This window comes from Sciurus carolinensis, chromosome 3, assembly GCF_902686445.1.
Source record: "Sciurus carolinensis chromosome 3, mSciCar1.2, whole genome shotgun sequence".
Taxonomy (NCBI): Eukaryota; Metazoa; Chordata; class Mammalia; order Rodentia; family Sciuridae; genus Sciurus; species Sciurus carolinensis.
In genome coordinates, this window is record NC_062215.1 from 57,553,604 (window position 1) to 57,578,372 (window position 24,769).

At 48.3% G+C, this 24,769-nt stretch overlaps 1 pseudogene; it reads right to left on the minus strand.

Moving 5' to 3' along the window:
• Positions 1-24,250, minus strand: part of LOC124979376 (ras association domain-containing protein 5-like) — a 38,889-nt pseudogene extending 14,639 nt beyond the window's left edge.
• Positions 24,251-24,769: the final 519 nt, after the last annotated feature.

Here is a 24,769-nt window from a genome sequence, read left to right on the forward strand (position 1 = left end):
TGAATGGACTCCTGGAAGGTGGGACTTAGGTGGAGGAAACAGTTCACTGGACACAAACCCTGAAAGGGGTTTATCTTCTCTCTGGCCCCTTCCCTCCCTCTTCACTCTCTTTTTGCTTCCTGGCTGCCATGAACTGAGCACCTTTCCTCCACCACACCCTTCTGCCATTATGATCTGCCTCACCTCAGGCCTAGAGCAACAGAGCCAGACAGTCATTGACTGAAACCCTAAACTGTGAACCAAAATAAACCTTTCCACCTTTAAGTTGCTTTTGTCAGGGATTTGGGTCATAGCGATGAAAATACACCTAAGACTAACACATTAGGTACCAGGGACGTACCTGTCAACCCCTGCATGGTCTCACTATTCCTTTTGAAGGATAGTGCAAGTTAGGGTCCACTGGCCTGATGGCTGTCCTCTTAGGCATTGTGCTCCCCGCCCCCCTGCCCCCACACTTGGGCAAGGGTGTCCCCCTTTGGGGTTCTTGCTGGGATCACTACCAGTGATATCCTAGCAACTGCCAGCACCTCCTGGAGGGCCAGTCCCTGTTCCCATTCCTCCCTCATCAGGTCTCCCTCACCAGGCAGTGGGGGCTGGCCAAACTCAAACCCTATTCACTGTGGGTTTTCTTATACCTTTCCACTGTTGTTTGTAGGGGAGGAAGGAAATGGGCTGGCTGGGTGTGCCATGGGGCATGGAGAGCATAACCTCACAGGAGTGCCCTACCACTGAGCTACACCTCCAGCCCTTTTTATTTTGAGGCAGGGTATGGATAAGATGCCCAGGCTGGCCTGAACGTGCAATCCTCCTGCCTCAGCCTCCCGGGTGACTGGGATCAGAGACATGGTCAGAAGGAAGAGGCTCAAGAGCAGCAGGCATTCCCTTAAGCTAGCGCTCTGCTGGGTCAGAAGCCTGGGGGAGGGAGCGGCAAGCAGCCCTGTCGTCATTCCTTGCTAGTGGTTCCAGACCTTTTGCATCTCAGCCTAGTTGCAAAGCCTGCGCAGGCCTCCGTAGACAGTCCTCCACACCCTCCTGACGTGGGGGTGGGGGTGGGGATGGGGGTGAGGGCGGGGGTGGGTCTCCCGCGTGCCCTCCGCCTGCGCGCTCGGCCAACGGGTTCAAGAAGGAAACCTTCCAGGCAAGCGGATGTTTCAAGAAGGAAACCTCACTGGCCACGTTGGCGATGCCGAGGCAAGTTTGGGTTTATCTTTACTAATATTTATTTAATATAATTTGAAGCAGAAAATAAGAGAATTTTAAGAGACCTTCGTTTTTAACAAACCTTTGAGGAGGACAAAGATACTGATGATTGTCTAAAAAGTCATCAACAGTCGAGTGGCACTGGCCTGTAATTCCGGAGGCTGAGGCAAGAGGATCACAAGTTTGAGGGTAGCCTGAGCAACTTCAAGACCCTGTCTCAAAATAAAATAAAAATAGGTCTGTAACTCAAAATAAAAGTAGGTCAAGTGTCCCTGGGTCCAATTACCAGTACTAATAAATGAATTAATTAAATAAAAATAAAGGGAATACACATATAGGGGGTGGGAAGGGGACAAGAATGGAGGAAGGAGGGACTCTATAGAGGGATAAGGGGGGATGGGTGGGGGGGAGAAAAAAATAACAGAATGAATCAAAAACTATTACCCTAGGTAAATGTATGATTACACAAATGGTATGCCTCTACTTCATGTACAAACAGAGAAAGAAGATGTATCCCATTTGTTTACAATAAAAATGAATTAAAAAAAATAAAGGGAAAAATCTTCTGGAGCTGAGTAGGTGGCAATGCTACCAAAACAAAGAGGATGTTGAGACCTACAAGTGACTTCAGGACTCTGTTGGGCCCAGAAGGGCCTCAGGGGCAGGAAGCCCAGGCTGGGTAGACATAGGTCCAGCTTTGGAAGCCTCATCAGAGCCTGGCAATGCTAAGGGGCTGGAGACCAGAGGTTGCCTGTACCCCTGTTTCAGGGTTCTGGACTGAAAGCAGCAGTCCCTGAGGTGCCCAATTAGGGGCTGCCCAATCCCTGCCTGCTGGCAGAAGTACCTGACCAGTTACACCAAAGTGTGGTCTTGTGCTAGGGATGCTCCTAGGGTGCCAGGAGGAAGAAGGTGAGAAAGGGATTTGGAAGGTGAGGAATCCCTGGGGTGACAGAAGACTCTTCCATGGCTGCTTGTGGGAAGCAGTCCCCAGGGAGCAAGATGTGACAGGCATAGAGTAGCAGTGCTGGCCCACAGGACTGGGTCAGAGTGCTGGAGAGGAATGACCCGTGGGCAGCCTTAGGAATCTGGAGACATAAAAGAAAAAGCTGAAAGCAAGCTGCCCTAACAAAGGTTCCTGGGTGTAATGATAGGGCAGTTCCTGGGTCAGTGCAGCAAGTCCCAGGAAGATAGTTTTCTGGGGCTTCTGGGGTGGTTCTCAGGGAGGGTTGTTATAGAGTCCTGAGCCCACCTGCCCACCCCCTTGAGATGTGATGCTTGCTCCAACACACCCCTGCTGTTGAGGTCCCCATCACCATCATCACGGGGCCCTCACCAGAACTGGGCTGAGGTATATGCCATGATTTTGCAATTCCCAAACTGAGCTAAATGGGTCTCCTCTCTTCAGAAAGTTAGCTGCCTTGGGCATTTTGTTGTAGTGATGCAAAACTGACTAACATGCAGGCAACATTCATGCTCATAGTCCAAGATCACGGCTTTGACAGACTTTGAGTCTGGAGATGTCAGTTTCTGGTTCACAGACATCCCCTCTGGCTGTGCTTTCACATGGCAGAAACTGCTGCTTGGGCCTCTTTTAGGAGAGCACTAATGCCACACATAGGGGCTCTGCCCTCCTGACCTAATCCCCTCTCTAATACTCCATAAATGTTGACATTAAACTTGGGGGAGGGCATCACCAAGCATTAAGGCCATGCAGTTCTTCCCAAAATTCACATTCTTTTCTACCATGTAGAATAAATTTGTTCCCTTCCAGTAGTCCCCAAAATCCAACTTGGTATGACTAAGTCCAAAGTCTCAGGTGAACATGTCCATCACAGCAGGGTGAGGCTCAGGCACAATTCATCCTGGGTCAAACTGCTCTCGTTATGCTGCTGGAGGGTCCCACAAGGTATATGCTTCCAAAACAATGGGGGGCACACATAGGCAGTCATTCCCTTTCCAGAGGGAGAAACAGGAAAACAGGGAAGGCATAATGTCCCAAGCGAGCCCACAGCCCAACAAACCATTGAAGCTTAAGGCTCAAGAACCATCTTTTTGCTGGGCACGGTGGCACACACCTCCAATTCCAGTGAGTTGGGAGGCTGAGGTAGGATGATTGCAAATTGGAAGCCAGTCTTGGTAACTTATTGAGACCCTGTCTCAAAAATCAAAACATAAAAAGGGCTGGAGATGTATCAGTGACAAAGCATCTTTGGGTTTAATCCCCAGTAACAACAGCAACAATAACAACAAACTGACAAAAATCCCACAACTTTTTGGCTTGATGCTCCATAAGCCTTTAGGGATGCACCCACCTAGTCTTGGTGCCCTTTTCATGGGTAGCAAGAGTTGCCAGCCCTGTCCCTATTTCTCTGTGCCTGGGCTTTGCCCTGTGGATGTTCTGCAGTGGCTCTGTGCTTGAGTCATGAGCAGAGTCCCACAGTGTCTGCACTGGTTTGGAGAGTTGGGGACAGCTCTGCCTCCATGGCTTAGCTCGTGGGGCTCTGTGGTGGCCTTGCCCACAGTGAATCTCTGCCTGGGCCTCATAACTTGCAGTTCATGTGGGGACGGCCATGTGCACACAGAGTTCAGGAAGGAGTATGGAGACGGACCCGCCATGTGAGGGGGACCTGGCAGCAGCCTGTCCTTGAGGCTCATCTGTCTTTCAGGCCTGTGATGGAAGGGACAGCCCACATCTCTCCAGTGCCCTTGGGGCTGTCTTGCATTGTCTCAGGGTGGATCTGTCCTAATCTCCTTGATTAATGATTGAGCACCACACTCTACTCCTCTCCAGAACTCACTCTCACTCCTCTGATGAGTAGACTGAGAACTTTCTGAATGTTTGTTATGCCTCTTTTTTGATAAAATTCTATCACCTTTAATCTCTCTACTCCCATTTTATGGGAAGCATTCAACAGCGCCAAGCCCCTCCCTCAGCACCAAGCTTAGAAATGTCTTCAGCCAATAAGTATCTCTTTGCTCCCAGGTCCTGCCTGCTGCTGCCAGAGACTGGGGCAGAGCACTTAGATCAGTTCTTGGCTGTCCTGTACCAAGGGTGGCCTTTCCTCCTGTGTCCTGTCACAGTGCTCACTCCCATCTGAGACCTACCAGAGTGGCCTCACTGCCCATATTTCATGACTACATAGGTAGCCTGTAGTGGGCTGAGGCTTTCTCTAAGTTTCTTTTTCCTGGGAGTGTACCAGAATCACCTTGAAGGTGACAAAACTGTATTGATTGACTCCACTTCAGTCAGGCTCCAGAAACTTCCCTGTGCTTTAGAGTCTGATTTGAGCAAGGGCTCTACTAAGTCAGTTTAGAAGAACGCCCCCCACCCTCAGTATCTGATCACCCTAGGTATTGAATGGAGTCTTTTCTTCCCCAGGACCCTGAGATGATATCTGGTCACTCTGGCCTGCCTTCAATATGACTCCTGTTAGGTCAGTTTAGCCAGAGTTCCCCTCATTCCTGGTGTTTCCTGGTCATTGTGCTAGTAAGTTTCTCATTACTCTGACCAAAATGCCTGACAAGAACAATCTTGAGGAGGAAAGGTTTATTTCATCTCACCCTTTCAGAGGTTCAGTCCATAGTTGGCTGAGCCCATTGCTCTGGGCCCAAGGTGAGAACATCGTAGCAGAAGCACATGGCAGAGGAAAGCTGCTCAGCTCATGGCAGCCAGGAAGGAGAGAGATGGGGAGAGGGGGCAGACCAAGGGGGCAAGATGTAGTCCCCAAGGGCACACTTCCAGTGATCTCCTTCCTCAAGTCACACCCCTGCCTACAGTGACCACCTAGTAGCCCATTCACATTATTAATCCATCCTTGTGAGTTCATCTCAGGTATTTTGTCACAGGAATGGAAAGCTGACTCTGATCCCTTTAATCTGCAGTAGGCCGAGCCCTAGCAAATGTATTTTTGAAAAAAAAAATTTAACTAAAAACACTGGAAGAAATGTGTTTTGCATCATGGCTGGTGCATATAAATCCTACCTATATGTGGTATGCTCCGTATTTCCATTCTGTTCAGTGTTACTTTATTTTGTACTATTTGTCATTTAAAAAATCTAATCAAAATTCACTGTACTTTCCAAATCCAGTTAGGAAAGTAATGCAAAAGTCTCTGTATGTGATGTTTATTTACAAGATGACTAACAGGACTTCTGCAAGGAATAGGGTCACATCTGTAATACAAAATAAAACTGGAGAATCAAATGATCAATTGATGTGAACTTTGGTACGAGCCATAGCAAAAGGGGCCCTGCCACCTGTGGGCCCTGGAGACCCTTCCAAGTTCTCCATTGTGCATTCAGGCTGTACATGTGGGAACTTGTGTCCATGTGTGTGCCTGAGGGTGTGCATGTGTGTATCTGTGTGTGTGAGTGAGGAGTGTAGCCTCTGGGGTTGAGGAAATGTTGTAGGGAGCACTGAGCCGCATTCCTCCTGAAGAGATCATACCTAGGTGGACTGAGACCTGGTGCCCACTCGGGGATGGCAAATGCTCCTTGAGGCAGACCTGGGAACAAAGCCATGCACGGGAAGTGGGAGCAGCTGTGGAGGCTACATCAAGGTGGAGGGCATAGGCAGAGACAGGAGAGAAGCGGGTGTGGTCTGCACTGGGCACTGCCTGGGGCACAGTGCACATGGGCAGCAGAACTCTGCAAGGTTAGTGGATAGTCAGGCAAGCCATATACATGCAGCTGGACAGACTGGAGCGGGGACCAGATGGTTTGTGAGCACCAGTTTGGTGCTGTTGTGTTCGGTCAGTCCTCAGTCACTACTTGCAATTAATTAATTAATTAATTTCTCAGACTCTTGCTGGATGTCAAGGAAAAATCAGACAGACCAGCCCAGGGCCTGGCCTGAGAGGGCAGGATAGGCCTGTCCCCACCTGCCTCCTACCCCAGATGACTGCAGGCATGGTGTTGCTCCCAGTCTGACTGTGGGCTTCCCCTGGTCCTACTCCATGAGGTGCTGCTGTGACCAAATACACAGACTGCTTTATAAAGACTAGAGATTTACTCTCACAGTTATGTAATCTGAAGTCCAAGAATAACATGCAGCACTTCCAACTTTGGTTCTGAGGTAACCTGTGTGTGCCATGGTGGATGGCAGAGGAGAAGAGGGTGTTCATTCCACACTTTAATAGCAGCTTTGATCCTCCCCAAAGGCCTCACCACCCAATCACACGCTCATCTACTGGTTTAGTCTTCAGTGGAAGGAGAGAGGGACCTGGGGGAGCTGAGGCCTGGCTGCCATTTGGTTGGGGTCCCAGAGACCCTGGCCCCTTCTTGTCCTCAGGACTTTTTCCTGAGTTTGCAGAGTGTGACAGGCTGAAATCCAACCTCTTCCTAAACCCAGACCAACAAGTGGAGGCTCTGGGGAGATCCCAGGAAGCTGTAGCTGCTGCTTCTCCACGCCTGGCTTGGGATGTGAGAACCTGTGCCTCCCTCCTTGACTGACACCAACACCCCCAGGAGCCCTGCATGCCTGGAGGCTGCCTTGCCAACTGTCCACCCCTCACATCCACCAGTGGGACCAGTGGAAAGCCCTTGTTCTGCCTCCCAGCTTCTGTGTCTTTCCAGCAAGGCCTTCCTCGCAGCCTCTTGGTGGAAAAGTCCTGGCCAGGCCTGGCTTGTCAGTTTTCCCCAGAGCATGTCCAAGAGCTGCTCTGCTGTGGGGAGGCACAGCTCCCAGGACTCTCATGGTGTCCTGGAATCATTGGGAACCCACAGGCTCCTACCCCAGAGGTCCCTCTGAGGCCTTGCAACCTCTGCCTGTCTTAGAGCCAGATGGTCTAAAGTGATGACATAGTCCTCTGGTGGCAAAACCTCTCTCAGGTGTCCTTAACAGATAGGGTTCTCCTCCTATGTTTCCTAAAAGAGTTTGCTTAAAACTGAGATGACTTCATTATTAATGTCAAGTGGAACCCATCCACAAAGCCCCCGGGGCCTAGAGTTTTCTTTGATAGCTATTTCAACTAATTATTACTATTATTATTTTTTGTTTTGATACAAGCTTAGCTTTTCTTCCCTTTTTTTTTTTTTTGGAAGGTTTTCTTAAGTTGTGTGTTTTCAAGGATGTTGTCTCTATCTAGGTACTGAAATTTTTGGCTTGGCTTGTTGGGAATATTGGGAGCTTAGCCAATCAGGAGAGAGCAAGGAGTTGGAGCTGGTGTTGGAGGTCAGTGTAGGTGACTGACTCCCAAACGAGAGCACTGCTGAGGTCCCAACCAAGAAGCAGCCTGAGCAAAGACTCCTGCAGGCTTATGGTACTGGAACTCCCCTGGAAAAGGCTCAAGGTCCCTCCCCTACTTGTAGAACCAAAGGCAACTGGCCCAAGACACTGGGTGTGCACAGAGCAATTGTTCTGCATTTAATTTGGCTCTTTCCTTTCATCTTCTGAAGGAGCAGACTCCTACCATGGGTTCTGTATCTTTGTTTCTGTCTTCTTTTCCAATTTGTAACTTAAATGATCTATTTCCCTGTAAGTGACACTTTTTTTTTTTTTTTTGGAACTGGGGATTGAACCTAGGGTTCTCAACCACTGAGCTATGTCCCCAACCCTTTTATATTTTATTTAAAGACAGGGTCTTGCTGAGTTGCTTAGCGCAACACACTAAATTACTGAGGTGGCTTTGAATTCTCAATCCTGCCTCAGCCACCCAAGGTGCTGGGCTTACAGGTGTGCCTGGCTTAAGTGCCACTTTTGATGCTTCCTACATGTTTTGATGCACTGGGCCTTCAGTGTCACTCAGTTCCACTTACTGTTTGGTTTTCTTGTGTGTTCTTTAAACCACAGGAATTTTAGGTGTACAATATCTTAGACTTTCAGGGGTTTTCCAGGTCTGAGACCTTTAGTATGACTGGCCACATTTGACTATTGGGCACTTGATATGCACTTAGTAAAGATTTAGGTACCGTTTGAGTACAAAATGCCCCTGGGTTGGAAAAAAGTTCAGACTAAAGAACAGAAGGTATCTCAGGGCTGCAGTGTAGTTCATCAGTCCAGTGCTTGCCTAGCATGTGTGAGGCCTTGGGTTTGATCCCCAGCACTGCAAAGGGGAATGTTCATTATAGGTTGAAACAATAATATTTTGGATATACTGACTTAAATAAAGTATGTTACTAACACTAATTTCACTTGTTTCTTTTTACTTTTTAACTGATGAATTTAAAATGGTATTTGTGACTTGTATCATGACTGGACAGTGCTTTCTAAATGTTTTACTTTACCTGCCACAAATCCGCTTCTGTCTTGGTCTAACTCTGAAGCAATGCTGTCTTTTGAGATTTATTGGTGCTATTTTTGTGGGTGGGGATGGGACTGTCTTGTGATGGTTCAGTGAACTTGGGAAGAGTGTTCATTTTACAGTTACTTTACTTTTTGCATCATAGACATGGATATGGCAACTGGCTAATCGTGTCCTTCAGGTCTCTTCTCTTCTTAGTGAGTCTTTAATCCTCTTGTACTATTACTAAGAGAGAAGTTAGAACCTCCACCCACGATTAAGCTTGTACTTTTCCTCTTATTTGAAGCCTTATTCCTTCAAGTACTTTTGTCACAGGAGAGCAGGGAGCTGAAGCTCCAAACCTTGGTTCTTGTGTTCTGGTGAAAGAAAGTTCCAGGTCAGACACAGGAAGTCATCAGAACAACTTTGTTATGAGTGAAGGTGGAGTGGAGGCCCAGTGGGAGCAGAGAGCCCTGTGGAGGGGTGGGGAGTGAGCAGGCTCCCAGCAGGGGACCAGAGGCAGTGCCATCCAGGTTTGTCACTGTGGACACTGGTCTCAGGAGCTGAGGTCCTTCAGCAACCTGCACCACTCAGCTCAGCTGGGGGAAGCTCTGACCCAGTTGGTCCTCTGTGGAACTGGCATAGTGCCCGCCACCATTCTGGTGGCTCCATCTTCAAGTCACTCCTGTGCTGGTGTGGGCACTGGGGTTAGAAGTAGTCTTAGTCCTCCTTTTCTACAAAGAAAGCCTCCCTTCTGAAATGCATGGAGACCTCTCTGGCCTAGCTCCTAGCTTCACCTGGTCTTGGAGGCCCCATTAGGAGTCAGCCCCTGAATCCTTCTGTGAATTCTTCTTTCTTGCCACATCTCCCCAATCAGTCCCCAGGGAGCTCCCTATTCCTGTTTGCTCATTCTCAAGTCCTGTGCCTCTGATGTTTCTTACACTGTTTTCTACAATCCAAGGCAGATGAGTACTTGTTTAAGAGTGAACAAGTAAACAACGACTTTGCTGTATATTCCCCCCACTCATCACTAACCCCATGTTTTGAAGATGTCCCTGAGGGACAGGCATCCTAAGGGCTATTGCATTCTGTTGCTTTGTAACCTCTGGCTGTGCCCTGGCTGTGCTCTGCTCTGAAGGCCACTCCCTCTTATATCAGCTGTGCTTTGTGCTGGCAGCTGAGCTGTGCCTATGCATGTCCACTCTCTGTCAGCCCTGTGATTGCATTCTGTCCAGGGCAGGAGCATCTTCAATTCTGTTCTAACTCCAACTTCCCAGTGTCAGTGGCAGGGGCTGGGCAGGTATGCTTAGGACAAATACCTATGTTTTCAGGGGAAGGGAGAAGCTGCTGCCCCTGTAAATGACTTAATGCTCCATCAGTGGTGTTTTGTTTCAGACCAAACTCTCTAGGGCAACTTACAAGGAACCAGACCAAGTCACTGATGACTGACTCACTGTTCTTATACATAAGTGAACTTTGCTCATTATAATACTGAATTCTCTGCCCAGAGGCATTCCCAGCTGCCTTTTTTTTTTTCCTTTTTTGAGGATGTACTGTGTGACCTCAAACTGAGCATGCCCAGCATTGTGCCCACTTGTGCATCTGGTCATGTCTCTCTTAGGGGAATATGCTCAAGTTTCCCCAGTAAAAGCCCTTTTCTTTGTTTTTGAGGATACACTGCTTTGAAAATTATCTCCAGTGCTTTCCTAACTGACTGAGTAATAAGCTGCTTTCCATTGGTTGTGCTTAGTACTCATAACAGCATCAGACCAGATGGTAAAGAACAGGGTCCCCAAGAAGACTGTCCTTTTGGGTTGCCCATACTTCTGTAGGGCCAACTTAGGTGCAGATTTGGGGCTTCCATGACCCACCTCCCAGGATCAAAAGTTAGCTAGAAAGGTGTACAGATGTATCATAAAGGGTCAGCTCAGAAAGAGCCAAATGGAAGAGACAACTGGGCAATGTGGAGGGGGCACAGGGCTCCCCTGCACTCCTGTGCAAGCAGGGTGCTTGGTCCCCTGAGAATTGGTGAGGCCCGGGTTGGAACCTGAGTCTGTGTCCCACCTACCTGCATCAGAATAAGAGAAAATTATAGAAAAAGAAAAATGAAACTAATTGCAGCTTGGTCACCCTGGGAAGACAGCTAACCTGCCTTTTCCCAACTTATGGAGCACAGAAGCTGGTAGGGGGTATCACTCATGTAGAGGAAAAGCTCAGAAACACACACATGTAGAATCTGACAAGCTGGAGGCCCTCACAGAAGCCCACAGATCGATGAGTTACATGTTGGTTCTCTGAGTTGTGCTGCATCATCCTGATGTCCAGGTCAGGGCTTTGGGACAATTTCAGTTTCCTTTCTCCACCTGGGTGCTTGCCTATAGGTAGCTGGGTAGGAGAAAATAGCTTAATAAATAGGTTAGCAGGAAATGACTGGGGACTGAGAGAAAATATCATTTGGGGCTTCTTAGAAATTTTATAACTTTAAGTGGACTCCTTTATAGTTTCCCCATCCCCCAGCCCCATCTGTTCCTCTTTCTTCAGGGCTTTGGAGTGCTGTGTCATCTGACTGGCCATTTGCTCCTGAACTGCTGTGTGGACTCTGTCAAGACACCTGGGGCAGATCAGATGCTTGTCCCTGAATACAGAGCTCTGTCACAAACTGCAGAGCAGGAGGCAAGAAGGAGCCTAGGTGCAGAGGTGCCCAGGAAGCCCAGTCAGTACACCTGGTGGAGGATGCCTCACTTACTCTGGGCTGTCACCAGTGACTCCATTTGACTCTGACAACTTCCTCCTCTTGAGCAACTTTCTCTGAAGATATAGATCTTCCACCAGGTGGTTTGGTCCCTCATTGCCAGGGTGGACTTGCCATATCCTTGGTCTGATATGGTCCCACATCAGAGGGAAGTCAGGGTGGAAAGGCCTTTTTTGTCAAACTTGAGTGACTGAGAGGTTAGAAGGAGTGATTCTTAGGCTGAGCCTACCTGGAACCACCGTCAAGTTCGGCTCCATCATCCTGTAGTTGGTGCCCACATTGTTTCTAAGGGTTTTGTCCTAGGGACAAAACACCAGAAAAATCAGCTTACAAGAGGAAGTATTATTTTGGCTCATGGTTCCAGGGTTTCAGCCTATGGTCACTAACTCTGTTGATTCTGTGCCTGATGCAGAGCATCATGATGGGGCCCTCTTGGCAGAGGAAAGCTTCTGACTTTGCGGGGGCGGGGGCGCTGGGAAGGAGAGGGAGAGAGAGGGTCTTGGATGAGATCACCCTTTCTCTGCCTAGGCCCCTCCTCCTCCCTCACCTTTCAGTATTCCCCTTCAAGATGACCCAGTAAAGGACTAATCCATAGGTGAAGTCAAAGTTGGCTTGATCTGATCACTTTCCCCAAGTCCCACCTCTGAGCACTGCTGCATTGAGGACCAGGACTTAAACATAGGACTTTGAGGGGACAGTCCATATCCAAACCCTCTAATACTACCATGTGCACACCCCAGATGGGCCACTGCCATGTGCAGGTGTAAACACTGATCACCCACCATCACCAACAACACACAACAGATTTGGGGCGGCAAAAGCTCAAGATTTTTGTTTTTTATTGGTTCTGGGGATTGAACCCAGGGTTACTTTACTACTGAACTTCTTCCCCAGACCCTTTTTAGTTTTATTTTGAGACAGGGTCTCACTAAGTTGCTGAAGCTGCCATCCCAGTCCTTCTGCCTCAGTCTCTTGAATCACTGGGATCACAGACAATGTGCCACCTTGCCTGGCTTAAGATTTTTGTTTTTGAATCCTGAAAGGTTTTCCTGTGACTGCAAATGAATTTTAAAAAGTACACTTTAAAGAATCTAATGTAAGCAAAGAAGTGATAGGAAACGAGTAGCAGTTCATGTGTTCAGAGAAGTCCCTGCAGTCCCTACCATGGTCACATAGTAAAGCATTCTCAAAAGGCAGGTCAGGGCAGAGCTGCTGCCTCTATTCAGAATAATCTTCATTAACCCATCTACAGCAAAACAAATGATGTTTTCCTCAAACTGACTGCTACCTAAAAGAGATGGTGGCTATTTTAAAGCTTAATTATTCAATGAGTTGTCCTAATACAAATTGTTTACTTCAATATAGTTTTTAATGGTCAACAAAAATTACCCTTAACCATCTTACAGGTTCATTGCTCAAAGTCCACTGAAGTATGTCTCCATATGAGATTGCCTTCTAATTAAATTCCTTTTTTTCTAGACACTTACATTATCCCTCTAGAATAATCATTCTCAAAATTATTAAAATATCAGATCATCCTTGATGACATCAGTGTTTTCTCTGTACCAGGAATCTGTGAGCCATATGGAACAAACCCAAATGCTGTACCTTTCAACAGACTTCAAGAATCCCAGTACTTGATTCATACTAAGGATGGCTTAATATTTTAACTCTTTTATAAATAATTGGAATGTTTTCTTCTATCACATATATTTATAAATGTTTATTCCACTTATACTTACCAAATAACTTTTTTTTTTATACTGGGGATTAAACTCAGGGTCACTCAACCATTGAGCCACATCCACAGTCCTAGTTTGTATTCTATTTAGAGTCAGGGTCTCACCGAGTTGCTTAGTGCCTCTCCATTGCTGAGGCTGGCTTTGAACTTGTGATCCTACTACCTAAACCTCCTGAGCCGCTGGTATTATAGGTGTGTGCCATTGTGTCTAGACACCAAATTCATGTTTAAGTTATTTCTAGATTACCTACTCATGAAATTTGAGCTACTAGAAAAGCATAGTCAATACTTTAACCTAAAAAATTAAAAATTGCTATAATAATCCTGAATGGCAGGCAACCCCAACTCGAATAAACAAAAACAAAACAAATTTTAACATGTGTTACAGTTTTGAAGACATCTTTATTTTCTCTAACAAATTTATATTAACCCATTCATCAGAGATCTGCTATGTTAAAATTTTAGCCATGAGACAAAAGCACCATGATAATGTAAGTACCATTATCTATACAGACAGATCTGAGTTATGCTGAAACAAGCTGAAGTCACTTGGTCATAAGACTTAACTTTAGGATCCTGTGTGCAAGTCTTTATGGAAGTCTTCAGTGCCCAAAGAGTTTGAGAGTTATTTTCTTTCTTTGTTTTCAGAGGCAACTTATTCAGGGAAACAGATTCACATTCAAGGGTGCAGGCAAGTTAACTTATGGATTGGGGGACAGTCCCTTAAGTATCCCTGAATAACTGGAGCTTATCCTCAAGGGACCAGAGAGGGCCTGAGAGAAAAAAGCCTCCTTTCAAACAAAAAAGATGTGTAATTTAAGTGTGCAAAACCAAAAAATGAATTTATCAGTAAGCGCCCCCCCACCCCCCAAACCCATAAGCACAAAAGGACAAAAATGAGGCAGCCCTGGACATCCTAGCTGAAGTTGCTCTGGGAGTTCCCAGTAGTCTGCTCAGGTGGGTTCTGGTTCAGTGCTATGCTTTCTGGAAGAGGATAGTTTGGTGACTGAGCCATGGTCTCAGCTCTTGCAGAGTTTGGGGGCAGTGAGTGTGCTGCTGAGCATGTTGCTTCCTAGCATGTTACTCAAGGGTCAAAAACCCCCTGGCACATGTCTCAGGGAGCCCAGAACATCAGGAGCTGTAAAGTGGCTCCAGGGTCAGGGCCACCACACCCATAGTCACCTCCAGGAGCAGGCTATGTGCTTCTGAAATGGAACCTATCATCACCAGATGGGATCAAAGGAGGTCCCCAGGAGTGAGGAAGGGACTTCAACTCAACCCTGGCATGTTCTTAACTTGCTGCAGAAAGGAATTGCAGGACCTCTCAATAGAGACACAGGCAAAGACTTATTCAGAAAAACAAGTCACAGAGCAGGATCTGTGCCTGGGGTGAGGCATGCTTTTGGGGTCCTGAGCTCCTTTGAAAGGAAAGTTGTAGATGATGAACATGAGGAGCAGGTGTGGTGGCATCAGTCATTGGGTCATGGGGTGCAGGATGGATCACAGCTATCTGGTTTCCCCTCAGGACCTTCAGGTTGATGTTATCTAGTTGAAATGCATCACCTGCACTGAACCCACATCCTGGATCTTGAACAACCTCTCTCCAGACTTCTTTTAATCAGTCTAAAAATACTTTAAACTAACAGAGTTTGTAGGCACTCCAAGACTTATAGGATCTTTAAAGATTCCAGGTGTTATGGGCACAACTTAAGAACAGACTGATCACCACTGAGAAGTCCAAATTTGAGAGTCTTTTATTAAGCTAGCCGACTGACTGTCTCACACAATGCTCCAAAAATGGCTATTGGGAGAACAGCCCTGACCATAGGAATATAGGGGTACTTATACCAAAAATAACATCAGTCATAAGTGTCTGTTGCTATGATTGGAAATTACAAGCTAACATCATGAGATCATCAACAGAGTGGGAAGTAGGTCAAAACAACCCTTTCCCAGGTACAAACTAAAGAATGGTTACTAACATCCACACAATCACTGTTCACATGGTCCATTGTTTAGGAGCAATAGGAATCAAGAGAGCAATTTTTCATTACATAAGAATTGTCATTTTGTATTGCTAAACATGTCATGCTAAGTAACTGATGATGGTACAGAGGTGGGGTGTTCCCATGGGAGAAGCTTATTTCCTACATAACACAGAGTCTCAGAGCAAAATGGAGTCTGTTTAGTCATTTCCCTTATAATCTGGTCTACAACATTCTCATGAAACCAGACCTGTCAGCCCATCACATGGGCCTGGAGGAAAATAGACCTGGGGACAGTGAGGGTGATCTTTTAGGTCTAGAGCTGCAAGTCCTCTTTCCTTCCCTGTTTTGTCTCCTTTCTCCAGGGCCTTATTTCTTCTTTGCTACCTCACTGTGAGACTGCTGTGTGTCACAGTCCACTGACACTGCTCTTTGGACCCTGGCCTATTAGAATGCTGGAAGGAGCATCTGTCTCTTCAGAGTCCCAGGAATATCAAGTGAATAAGTTTTTAGCAGGACTATTGCTGCCAGTCATCAATTCCCACAATGACTCTAAGGTACAGAAAGTCGGGAGACAAGACTGACTTTTGTAAGTGCAGGGACCCTCTTTTGCATGTTTTTCATCCTGGGCCATCAGCCTTGGGTGAAGCCATGGGAGCTGTATCTAGTGACTCCAGCAGAGGGCTCTAGTCCCACTAGTGTGGCCAAATTCTGTCCAGGGGCCGAGACCAGAGTCCTGAATCTGGGGCCTGACTGGATTCTGTGGCCTGCCTGAGTCAGGAATGAGAGAAAAACAACCCAAAAAGGAAAAACAAATTGAATACCAGCTTGGTCTTCCTGGGAAGACAGAAAATTTACCCCCAACCTTATATAGGGAGTCATTTATGGTGGAGGCTGTTGTCCAGGGAAAGCAGAACACAGGCTGGGGTTGTAGTCCTCTGGCTTCTGTTCCTTCCTACTGGCCTCAAGGGTCAGGGCTTTGGGGACAGTTAAGGCTCCCATTCTCAACATGACAACATTGCCTGTGAGAAGCCCTGACCTATAAGGAATAGGTCAGTAGGACAATGGTTAGGGTTGTGAAAAAGCAATTTGAGGATTCCTGAAAATCCATTTTAAGGGAGCATGTTACAAGAGGAGCCTGGACAGAATTTGGTCAAGGACAGAGTTCTTGTCAGATGTGACCTGAAAAAGGTCAAAAGCAGGAGTGCTCTGAGCAGTGCAGGCACCTGGCAACTGAGCCCTCCCAGCAGAACCCTGAGCTTTGTTATGCAGAGCTTTTGTGTGAGAGTTCTTTAGAGTAACAATGCCAGTAAAACCTCTCTGCCCCTTTCTAGTAGATGTTGGAGGGGAGTCTCATGGTCTGGGGGAGCTTCTGAGCTTTAATTTTCTAGACTCCAGAAGGTAGGTCACTGTGGTGTCTGATCCTGGGAGGGAAGGGACCAGGCTATAGATGTGTTCTCCTTGGCTCCCAACACCTGCCTCTGCTGAGGAGCCTCCTCACAACAGCTCTCTCTAGGGGTATTAACATGAAGGGTCCCATGGGGGGTCCTTGGTGAGCTCCTGAAGACTGTGGGGGGAGACAGCCCCTGCTTGTGGTTCCCAAGGACAACAGAACTGGGCAGAGCTTGGCAGAGCTGGGCAGAGTCCTTGGGAGTGGGTAAGCCAGCCCTACTGTGAGCCTCCAGCTGGGGTACCTGATGCCAGAAGCCTAGTTGGTGATGTGCATTAGGACAGAAAGAAATGTGATGGCCGAGAACCCAGACAGGAAAACATTTATTATCTATCAAAGTTCCCCACTTTAGATAGGGACTGCCAGTGGGAGACCCTGTGGGGAACCACTGGGACACAGTGGGCCTTCCTCCTTTCTGGGGCCCAGAGACCACTGCAGGGAGTTTGGCGTGACCAGCCTGGAGCTCCCTCAGGCTGGGGGCTGGAAGGTGGGGTGGCAGCACATGAGCATCTGGAGTCCTGCAAGGTGTGGGCAGCCTCTTCAGAGGCTCTGTGCTTGGCCCTTGGAGACAACCAAGCTTCATCCTCATGCACACATGAGCATGTGAGTGTGTGTGTGTGTGTGTGTGTGTGTGTGTGTGTGTGTGTGACTTTAGACATACTGTGCTTCCTGACTGCTATCAGTATAGGTTTGACTCTTACAGCTTCCCCTCACACTAGGCCCTCCACTAGGCCATTTTGAAGGAAGGTCTCTGTTTAACAAGAAGGTTGAGGCTGGGCAGAGTGGCCCACATCTATAGTCCTAGCTACTCAGGAGACTGAGGCAGGAGGATCAAGTTTGAAGCCACCTGGGCAACTTATAGAGACACTGTCTCAAAATTAAAACCAAAGAAGGCTGGGCTGTAGCTCAGTAGTACAGCACCCCTGGGTCCAAACTCCAGTGCCCCTCCCCACCCTGATGAAGGAGATGAACTGAAATTGGGCGAGGACTGAGGGGATCTCCTGAGCCAGGCTCTGAGGCTGTCCCTGTGATGTGAGCACACCATCAGTTTGGTCCTTTGAGGAGTCTGGGGTTTGGGAACACTGCCCTCTGAATCATCGCCAGAACCTCTGAGGGAGGAAAAAGTGTGAAGTGGAGGAGGAGAAAGCTCCAGGGCACCTCTGCACCCAGGCATCCCCCAGCTGGTGCTGCTGTTCTTTCCATCCTCAGAGGGTCCAGACATATCGACCCTCCTCAAAAACCATAACCCTCTGAGCAAGTCTGTTGGGGGAGACAAGTTGGTAAATAGGACATGTCTCAACTTCGTAGCACTGGGAACACTGGGGCTAGTCTGTTGGGAGGGGCAGGCTCTGTCTGGTCACAAGTATCACTGGCTGAGGAGCCCTGGGGACTATGACAGATCCTGGATCTGTGGTGGGACTTCCTTCCCACTCTTTAATGAGGGCCAAACAGGAAACTTTGGGACTCCTGTCAGGATCAGAAGGAAAGGTACAGCATGGCTGGGTGGGATTCCCAGCAGGGCCAGGCACCAAGCGGTCTGCACCTGCCTGGTAAGGGCTGTAGGAGTGCAGGAAGGAAAAGAGAGGCCCAGGGGTCACAGGGCTGAGCACAGAAGAAACAAGGTTTACAGACTAGGACTGGGGTCCCTATTGAGAAAGTGGGGGACAAAGAGGCCTGTGGCTCCTGAAGGGAGTGGATGGGAAACTGAGGCTCTCATCCTCAAACTCAACAGTCACACTGGAACCCCAAATCCCTGATGCCTACAACAGCATCCCCAACTGAATCATTCATAGAACTCAAGGGACAACAGAATCAGAAACAATTTGACCAAGGATCTTAAGGTCTCTGACTTGAATCATTGGGGGTAGAGGTCATAAGTTCAAGGAAAAGTTAGACTGGGGGACACAGTCAATAGTGAGGGCACCAACACCCTCTCCTAGGAGCTGTGCTTGCCCCTCCCCCAGCCCATTATGATATCACAAACTTCCTGGATACAAAGGGGAGAGGGTGGGGAGAGCTGCAACACACTATCTGGAGACTTCCCAGTCTGCCATGGGGAAGGACACAGTGATGCACAGGACACTGTGCACCCTTTCCATGAGCAGTGAAGAAACCATAGGACCTAGAGATCAGCACAAATATATCAGAACACGAGACATCTCAGAACAGTACTACATTCCCGTGAGTACTAAGGACATTAACTGTCCTGTGAGCCTAAAGGTGTTAGCCCCTCAGGATTATGCTGGTGAGGAGTGCCCCTCACCCAGCATTAATTAGTCTCCTCCAAATCATGAGGGAGCATGCCCTTAGGTCACTCCTATTCAGTCTCCTCTAGGTCCTGTGGGTGAACTTCCCTCTCTCAGCACCGCTCATTCTCCTTTGGGGCCTGTGGGCAGTGTTCCTACCTCACCAGTGTGCAGTGTCCTCTGGGTCCTGTTGGTGAGCACCCTGACCCACAAGTACCCAGTCCCTCTGAGTCTTATGGGTGAGCTCCACATACCCACCTGTGCTCAGACACAACTGTCTTGAAGATGAGTACCACCTGCCCATCAGTGCTTAGTATTCCCTAATTCCTGTGAGTGCTGTTCCCACACCAGTGTCAAGTCTCCCCTGGTTCCTGTGGGTGAGCGTCACTCATGACCCAGTCCCACGTCCACTGGATCCTGCAGGTGAGTGCCCCTATTGCACAAGTGCTGTTTCCTCAGGGTCCTACGGGTGCACATTCCACTGTCACCAGTGTTCAGTTCCCTCAAGGGCCCCTCACCAATTATTGCTCATTCTCCAATGCAGCCTGTAGGTAAGTGCCACTTACTCAGCAGTACTCAGACTTCTCGGGTCCTGTGGGTATTACCTCTTGCCCACTAGTGTTCAGTCTCCTGAAGGTCCTGTGGATAAGCACCCCCCATCTACCAGTCCACAGTGTCCCCTGGTTCCTTTGGGTAAACACATATTCCCCAAAAGTGCCCATTCTCCTCAAGTCCTGTGGGTGAGCACCCCTGACCCACTTTTGATCCTTCGGGGTCCATGGGTGAGCACTCCTCACCCAGGAGTCTTCAGTCTCCTCTGGGTCATAGGGTAAGTGCCCCTAGCTTACAGGGTTCAGTCTAATCTGGGACCTGTGGGATAGTACCCGTCACCAAGTGCTCAGTCTGCTTTGGGGCCTGTGGGTGGTGCCATTCTCTCACTACTGCTAAGTCTCCACTGGGTCCTGTGAGTGAATGCCCTTCCCCAAACAGTGCTCACTCTCCTCTGTGTTCTTTGGTGAGTACACCTCACCCAACATTGCTCAGGGATCTTGAGTACTGTGGATGAGCACCCTTGGCCCATCAGTTATCAGTCACTCTGGGAATTGTGAATGAGCACCCCTTTCCCTCTGGTGCTTAGTCTCTACTGAGCCCTCTGCCACATGTCTCATTTAAATAACTATGTGGCCATTACCTCCAATGTAAGGATTCATTTTTGGATGTAGAGGACTATCCACATGAAAATACTTAAAATATGGAGAAATCTGGATTGTTCCTCTCTCCAAAACCTTGCTTGGCCTTTGGTGCAGCCATGAAGACAGGCTTCTCAGCAGAGCCAGAAAAAAAAGATGATTCCAGTGGATCTCAAATCAAACAGTAGAGAGGACCAGGATCCTTCACTCACTCATTAATCACCATTTTCACACATTTGCTCATGTGACTGTGGACATATGGATAAATGAAATCTGACCAGGATATCTGAGATCATTGTGACCAGTGGAAGAAAGCCAAATTTCCAATGAGTGTAAGGAAATTCTGTGATTTGGAAGAGATGCTGTCTTTTCTCCAAGGAAAAAACACTCCAGGAAGTTGAAGAAGGAGGACTTCCCACCTTGAAAAAAAAGGATGAAATGTGGTAACAGACAATTTACCACCATAAAGAAAGACTACCAAACACTGATGAGAAAGAACCACTATATACTAACACTGAAATAACAGACACTAGGTAGAGGAATACTCTTCAAAATTTCGAAGGACACTAAATATTGTGGTCAAGTGCCCACGGCTTACAAGGACTCCATAATTATGATGTTTGTGGGTGAGCAAAATTAGTCTGACAGGATTCAGTATTATATGCAAGAGGTACTACCCAGCAGTGATTTCCTGTGGGTTTGTGCCACTGGCCCTGCAGTACCCAGTGCTCTGTAGGTCCTGGGGGAGAGCGCTCCCCTCATCCTCCAGTGCTTTGTCTCCTCTCATCCCTCTTCCATCTGGTTCATTTAATGAACTGCATTGGTGAGTGCCTTTCCCTCCAAGGGAGGGAAACCATTGTTGGCCTTAGAAGACTGTTCGTGTCAATGCTATGTAGGAAGCGTGGAGATATGGGATCCTTTCCTCTCCACAAAATCCATCCTTGCAGGCATTCAGGCAGGCTTCTCAACAGGGCCAGAAACTCCAAGACAATTGTCAGTGGATCTCATTCAAAGAGCACTGTGGACCAGGGTCTATCTCTCACTCCCCACCATTTCCATCCCTTTGCCGATGTGGTTTTGGTCTTATGGCCAGGGCTTCTGAAGGCACCTCGACTAGTAGATGAAAGCCAAATGTGCAATGAGGGTCAGGATCTTTTGTTTCTTGCACCTCAATGGTCCTGTTTATCCAGGGAACAATCCCAACGGGATTTTGGATCAGGAGGAATATTAATCTTGACCGGGAGGGTTGATATGCGGCAATGGACAGTATCCCACCACCACGGATCACCAGGTATCACTTCCTGATACCTGAGTAAAATCACCACTGTCCCACCATCCTGTATTAATGGAGACAGGGGCTGAGAAATACTCTCCCCGGGTTCCAAGGACCCTGAGTCCCCGTTGGTGAGCAACCTTCTCTCTCCCATCAGGGCTAAGTGTCTGTGGTTCCTGTGGGTGAGATTCCTTAGTGCCACAGTGCTCAGACTTCTCTGGGTCTCATGGGTGAGCAAGCCTTACCCGGCAGTGCTCAGAGAATCCTGAGTGTAGAGGGTGAGCCACACTCACCCATCATTGCTGAGAAATATCTGAGTCCTGTGGGTGAGCGCCCCCTGCCCACCAATTCTCTGTCACTCTCTGTCTTGTGATTTAGCCCTCCTAGCCATCCAGTGCTCATTCTCCTTTGAGCCCTCTTGCACCTGGACCATTAATAATCTGTGTGGGAGAGTGCCTTCTCTCCCATGCAAGGACACCTTCTTTGGCCTTTGAAGACTGTCCGTGTCCACATACAGAGGAACGTTGAAGGAATCTGGACACTTCTTCCCCACAAGTTCCATGTTTGGTCTTTGGTGGAGCTATTTAGACAGGCTTCTCAAGACAGCTGGAAAACCAAAAGACAATTGTGAGTGGATCTCCATTCAAACAGCACTGGGATCCAGGATCCTTCATTAGCCAGCATTTCCACAGCTTCCCTCATCTGGTTGTGGTCTTGTGGGTGATTGAAGCCTGCCCGGGGTCTCTGAGGTCCCTGTGAGCAGTGAATGAAAACCAAATTTCCAACGAGTGTCAGGAACTTCTGTGACTTGGGAATGATGCTGCCTTTGGTCCAGGGAAAACACCCTGTGAGAGTTTGACAAGGGAGCATTTCCCACCTTGAGGGGAAAGTGTGAAGTGTGTCAAAAGTCCATTTGCCCTCATCTATGATGACTGCCTTAGACCTGTGAGAAAGCACCACTGTCCAAGACTTTGGGTTTGGGATACTCTCCTGAACCTTTGAAGGAATTCGAGTCCTTTGGGTGAGTACCCCTCTGCCACCAAGGCTGAGTGTCTGAGGTTCATGTGTGTGAGAAAGCTTAGTCCCAGAGTGCCCCCACTTCTCTGGGTCTCGTGGATGAGTCTGGGTCACCCACCCGTGCTCAGAGAATCCTGAATTTTGAGGGTGAGCCGCACTCGCACATTGTGGCTCAGAAATGTGTGAGTCCCGTGGGTCCTGTGGGTGAGTGCTTCTGGCACACCTGTCCTCAGTCACTGTTTGTCTTGTGTTTGAGCACCGCTCCGCATCTGGTGCTTTTTCTCCTCCTAACCCTCTTCAACCTGGAGCACGATGGATGTGGTGGGAGAGTGCCTTTGTCTCCAAAATGCAAGAACACCTTCTTTGGCCTTGGAAGCCTGTCCATGTCTACGCGACCGAAGAAACTTGGAGAAAGCTGGATACTTCCTCGTCCCAAGTACTGTGCTTGGCCTTTGGTGTAGACATTCGGACAGGCTTCTCAACCCGCACTATTAAGCGAAATTCAATTTTTAGTGGATCTCAATTCAAACTGCCTTGGGGACGAGGATCCTTCACTCCTTATCCACCCTTTCCACACCTCTGCTCATGTGGTTGTGATCTTATGGATGAATGAATCCTTTCCAGGTCCTCTGAGGTCCCTGCGACCAGTGGATGAAAGCGAACTTTTCAGCGAGGGTCAGGAACTTCTGTGACTTGGGAAAGATGCTGTCTTTCCTTCAAGGCAAATGACGTCTGGCATTTTGAAGAAGGAAAATTCCCACCTCGGCAGGAAAGTGCGAAGTGTGGCCCAAGACAATTTCCCACCATCAGGCACGACTACCTGAGTCCTATGTTAAAGCACCCCTGTCCGACCATCACTGAAGTAACCGGGACATTGGGCTGTGGAATACTCTCCAAAAGGTCTGAAAGACTTTGAGCCCTGCGGGGGCATGCTCCTGTCCCACCGGGTCTCAGTGTCTGTGGTTCTTGTGACTAAGCACTTTTAGTCCCACAGTGCTCTGAATTCTCTGGGTTTTATGGATGAGTGTGCCTTACCCGGCAGTGCTCAGAAAAACCTGAGTACATTGGGACAGTCACACATGCCCTTCATTGCTCAGAATTATGTGCGTCCTATGGGCAAGTCCCCTTGGGCCACCAGTACTCTGTCACTTTGAGTCCCGTGGGTGTGTGTCCCTCTCCCAGCAGTGCTCAGACTCTGTGGACGATTTGGGTGAGCACTCTTAGTTCCCCAGGGCTCCGGCTTCTCTGGGTCACAGGGGGGAGGGTGACTTACCACCAGTGCTTTGAGAACCCTGAGTCTTGAGCGGAAGCGCCACTCACCCATCAGTTCTCAGTCTTCTGCAGTTCCTGTGAGGGAGCACCCTTCCCTCGCCAGTGTTCAGTCTTCTCTGGCCTTGGGGGTGAGCACCACTGTCTCTCCAGTCTTCTGTGTCCTTGGGGGAATAGCTGTCACCCAGCAGTGCTCATTTTTCCCTGAGCTTCCCTCCAGCTGGACCACTGAATGAACTGTGTCGGGGAGTGCCTTCCCTCCATTGCCAGACCACCCTCTTTGGCCTTTGAAGACCGTCCATGTCAACACTACCTACGCTTGTGGAGAAATCGGGAGAGTCCTTTTCTCCAAACACCTGGCTTGGCCTCTGGTTACAGACATTCGGAATGGCTTCCCAACAGAGCCAGAGACCCCAGGACAATTGTCGATGGACGTCAATGCAAACGGAACTGAGGACCAGGATCTATCACTCATTACCCACCATTCGCAGAGAACTCTGTCTTGTGCTTGCGCTCTTTTGGTGACTGGATCCTGCCCAGGCTTTCTGAGGTCCTTGTGAGGGGTGTATGAAAGCAAAATTTCCCAGGGGTGGCCGGATATTCTGTGCCTCGCAACTGGATGCACTCCCCTCTCCAGGGAACCACCTCTGGGAGTTTGGATGAGGGCCAATTCCCACCTTGGCAGGACACCATGAAATGTGGCAGAGAATAATTTACCACCAGCATGGAGGACTTCCTGAGACTGTGGAATAAGCACAACAGTTCCGCCATCACTGAAGTAACAGACATTGGCCTGACAGATACTCTCTGAAGCTTCCAAGGATTCTGAGTCCTGTGGGTCAGTGCCTCTCAGCCACCAGAGCTCATTCTCCTTGGTTCCTTTGTGCGAGCATTCTTGGTCCCCCATTGCTCAGTCTTCTCTGGAGGTAGTGGGCGAGTGTCACTGGGTCACCAGTGCTTGTGGGACCCTGGGTCTCGATGGCGAGCAATACTTGCCCATCTGGTCTATTTTATCATGCATTTTTGTGAGGGTCACCCCTCTTTCACCATTGTTCTGCCTCCCCTTGTTCCTCTGGCTTTGTGCCACTGGCACTGTAGTGCCCAGTGTTTTTTGGTTCATGGAGGAGAGCTCCCCTCATCCTCCAGTGATTTTCTGGTTCATTTAGTGAACTGCATTGGTGTGTGCCTTTACCTCCATGCAAGTTCACACTTTTTTTTTTATAATACCATGTATGTTTCCCATACCTAGTAAAGTTCCGAATTCTAGTATTTCTCTTGAGATTCTGTCATAATTCTTTGGTTGAAATATTTACAGAACCTTCTCAATATAGCTGGTAAACCCAATAAAATTATCAGTGGATTTCAGTTCAGAAAATACTGAGGACCATGATATATCTCTCAGTATTCTTTTTTTCCCCCTTTTTGC